Source organism: Palaemon carinicauda, chromosome 24, assembly GCF_036898095.1.
Source record: "Palaemon carinicauda isolate YSFRI2023 chromosome 24, ASM3689809v2, whole genome shotgun sequence".
NCBI lineage: Eukaryota > Metazoa > Arthropoda > Malacostraca > Decapoda > Palaemonidae > Palaemon > Palaemon carinicauda.
This window is the reverse complement of record NC_090748.1, coordinates 96,624,552-96,629,367: the sequence shown is the minus strand read 5'-3', so window position 1 is coordinate 96,629,367 and position 4,816 is coordinate 96,624,552.

Here is a 4,816-nt window from a genome sequence, read left to right as displayed (position 1 = left end):
GAACAGACATTCTCAATTCCCAGAAATACAAAGGTTGCCTCAAGGGGGGGAGGGGGGGGGGGTTTCCCAGATGCTGTAGCAATGGGTTTGCCAAAGCTGCAGGGAATTGACGCGATGTCGTTTTTATATATTTTGTGTTATTGGAAAAGAACCAGAAAAAAGAAAATAAGCAAAATAGGGGTTTTGGTTGGAAGGAAAAGAAACCACCTGTTTTGAATGAATCTGTTTTCCTTCCCAGTGGCTTTTAGGTCGAAATTACAAACACCTCTATATAGATAATGAAAAAGTGAATGAATAGATAAATAAAATGAACAATTAATGAACAACTACGGATATTTCAATCTCGCTTTACTTCTGAGTCTTGTTGTAGTCTTTGCAAAACAAATCTTTTTTTTTTAACAGTTAGTTTCACTTGAAATGAATATACAATCTTTTCTTATGGAGGTAACGACATGTATCGCAGAGAGAGAGAGAGAGAGAGAGAGAGAGAGAGAGAGAGAGAGAGATGGTATTTTTCTTTGTTTTTAAAATGACCTATGATAGGTAGTTTGCACTAAAACGTGAAATTTTACATATCCTCATATTTGATTATCATAATAATTTGAGAGAGAGAGAGAGAGAGAGAGAGAGAGAGAGAGAGAGAGAGAGATGGTATTTTTTCTGTTTTTAAAATGACTTATGATAGGTAGTTTGCACAAAAACGTAAAATTTTACATATTCGCAAATTTGATTAACATTATAATTACTGAGAGAGAGAGAGAGAGAGAGAGGAGAGAGAGAGAGAGAGAGAGAGAGAGAGATGGTATTTTTCTTTCTGCTTTTAAAATGGCCTATGATAGGTAGTTTGCACAAAAACGTAAAATTTTACATATTCGCAAATTTGATTAACATAATAATTACTGAAAGAGAGAGAGAGAGAGAGAGAGAGAGAGAGAGAGAGAGAGAGAGAGACCTAATAAGCAAGAGGGGGAGGGAGGGGGGGGGGGTTGTGAGACATCCGCACCTAGGTTGTCTCTTATTTATCGAGGAATTCCATTTTCGGAACCGAGCTGAAATATTCCGCAGGGAACCTGCCTCTTGCAGGTCGCCCAGACGGACAGCCACACTACACTTGATGCAAGATTGACCTTCGAGCAGACATTCTCAATTCCCAGAAACTCAAAGGTTTCCTCAAGGGGGGGGGGGGGGGGCATTTGGAGGGGGGTTCCCAGAGGCTGTAGCACTGGGCTTGCCAAAGCAATCGGGAACTGTATGGAATTGACACGAAGTCGTTTTTATATATTTTGTGGTTTCGGAAAAGAACTAGTGAAAATATGGTTTTGGTTGAAAGGAAAGAAATAATTAAAACTTCTGTATATCTCCTTCTTTGCTATATATACTTCTGTATATTTCCCTCACTGATATATATATATATATATATATACTGTGTATATATATATATATATATATGTATATATATACTGTGTACATATACATATATACTGTGTGTATATATATATATATATATATATAAAATATATATACATATATATATATATATCAGTGAGGGAAATATACAGAAGTATATATATATCAAAGAAGGAAATATACAGAAGTTTTAATGATTTCCAAAACCATATTTTTACTCATTCTTTTCCAAAACCACAAAATATATAAAAGGAGTTAGTGTCAATAAAAATGGGAACCAGCTGGGAAGAAGAAGATATATATACTGTATATATATATATATATATATATATATTATATGATGGTCCCGTGTCTTGGAACCAAAATATAATATATACAGTATTACATCTGGCAAGCTATACAACCTCTCGAGTTCCAAAATCACCTGTTTGTTTTTACATTAAATCTTTTACACTTGAAAATATTAACACCCAAACTCTGAGACAGTTAAATAACTCCCAGACAGCAATATATTAAACACTGAATATCCATAAAGGTCTTTAGAGTACACTCAAAACAAAACTGGGCAATTATTCTCAAGAATTATCTCAAACCACCTCTTACTTCGATTCCTTAACAGGATACGAGCGAGTATGAAATAAACACTGGTGATTGAAATAATACACAAGAGTGTATTATAAAAATAGATATATTCTATATAAATTCCAAAAAAATGAAAGAATTTACATAAAAACAAAAATAAATCACTCGAAATAATGTTACGCTCTGAAAATTATATAATCAATATACTTGAAATATTAGATATGAATAAACCTTAGACTAAGACAAAAGAAATAATTACACAATGAGAATTATGTAATCACTTGACTCGAAATATCAAATGTCCATAAACCTTAGACTAAGACAAAAGAAATAATACTTATGAAAATTATACAATCACTTGTTTCACTTAAAACTAAATTTCACACTAACATTTAAGTTTGATACTTAATGAAAATAGATATCCAGATCACGATACAAATACCTTTCATCTTTCTACAGGGTCAGTTACAAAAACTTTGAGATTTCGCTAAACACTTTTATAACAATATACAGATCAAATGCGAAAGGTGTGTGTGTGTGTGTGTGTGTGTGAGAGAGAGAGAGAGAGAGAGAGAGAGAGAGAGAGAGAGATGGCTATGATTTAAGGCTGGAATTCTCCATCTGATCTATGCATCCCTGGAGTCGCTTTATGAAAATTAGCAACTTCAAGAAATTTGTAATAGATCATGAAGCATATGGGGTTGGCCTAAGGGCTAGAGTTATCAACTAGATCAAAATGTCAAGAGACAAACCTGAGTTCCAGGCAACTCTCCCTCTCAGCTGCTCCAGCCACCCACCGTTCTAGGAAATAAAAAAAGGATACATCTAACACTAGTATTTCTAAGATCCTTCCAAACCACATGGTATAATAAGAATTGCGTATTTTCTCACAAACATGAAGCAATACTCATAAAAATATAAACATTTACATAAGCCTTTGTTCATATCTGGCACGGATCACATAACACTCTTAAAAGGTTACGTAAGACTTCGTAACAAAATATGTGAAATAAAAAGTTAATTCTTAAAAATAACGTAAATCTACAGATACTGGCTTGAATGACGAATACAAATAAATTAACGACGAAATTATTACGTAATTTATATAACAAGCTTATACCTACATGAGAGGAACTCATCTTAAGAGCTAGCTATTGACCTCTTCAATGCACATATGAAAACATAAATAAATACATGAATATATTACTGTATTCACTCTACAATAGACCAGCTTCGTAAGATAGCTCCCCCAAAAAAGATCATTTATTCCGGGCCTCAATCCATCGATTCAGCTCAAGATAAATGATCTGCAACTGCGATATCTTTACCTGATACATGCTTTACATTAATACAAGGATACTGAGGTTGCAGATATCCTATCCATTAGATCGCCGGACAGGGATGCTTTCCATTGGCTACCACAACCGAATTACTTCATTGATCTATGTTTTACAGAAAGAAAAGGAACCTCAAATGGAGTCCTGAAATACCTTTATACCGACTTCGGTGTCTCTAAAGTCTACACGATAAACAAGAGAACATATCCTTCGACCTAAAATAGTAATGGGATTTGGCAATGACCATAAACTTTATTGGTTCCTCACTTAGGTATATGGAAAAAAGGCCAATATACGAGGGATATCTTCTCTCCGACGTTTAAAGCGTAATAAAAGCTGGTCTGAAGGCATTTCAAAGTTTTATAGAATGTATCATCTTCCACTTTAGTGCGTGGAATAACCGGGGAATGGGGTCAAATGTGAACACAGTCTTCATGTAGCTGCTTGATCATACAGTGATACATCCTCATCATCATCAACATCATCATCACCTCCTCCCACGCCTATTGACGCAAAGGGCCTCGGTTAGATTTCTCCAGTCGTCTCTATCTTTTCACTTTTAATACAATCCTTCTCCATTCATGATACCCTACTTCACGCTTCATAGTCTTCAGCCATGTAGGCTTGGGTCTTCCAACTCTTCTAGTGCTTTGTGGAGCCCAGCTGAATGTTTGGTGAACTAATATGTAACTTGTTCCATTTTAAATTCGTGTTCAAGAATGAATTTTAGTACCTATAATTATATACAAAAGGCACTAGAAGAATTGGAAGATCCAGGCCTACATGGCTGAGAACTATGAAGCGTGAAGTGGGAGATGCTGAGAGGAGAAGCATTGAAATAAACGCTCAAGATAGAGACGACTGGCGAAATCTAACAGAGGCCCTTTGCGTCAATAGGCGTAGGAGGAGATGAGGATGATGATGACGATGATAATTATAACAATATTAAAATTATATTCAGTTGAAATATCGGCATTCTATTCAATGGAAACTCGGTTTGCGTACGAGGAATTCATTCCTATATTTGCCAATCCCAACTTTCGTATAATTCCTTGCTAAATCTCTTCGTAACTTCCCTATTTAACGATCCAACAGATCAAAAACATAATCTCCTTACCAACGGTGAAAATATATAAAACAGTATGAAATGTAAATGAAGTACGGCGTAAATATCCCGTAGACATTATCCATATTCTTTTATGCACTATTTGGCAGCCGGAGATTGTGACAGTCTAACATTTACTTTGTGACAAATTAATGTTGGCAAGGAAAATAATTTTCTAGATTACCTCTTAATACTCCGTTAACATCTAAATCCTAAATTATTTAGAGATTTCTGAGCATAACTCAGATTAATAAGTGTTTAATTAACACTGTCGATGTAGAACATATACACAAATAAATGAAGGGAGCTTATCTGCTTATGTAAACTAAAGAAACGTAACTAGCTTACAACATAAAACTGCTTTATCCAGTTGGATATACTTACT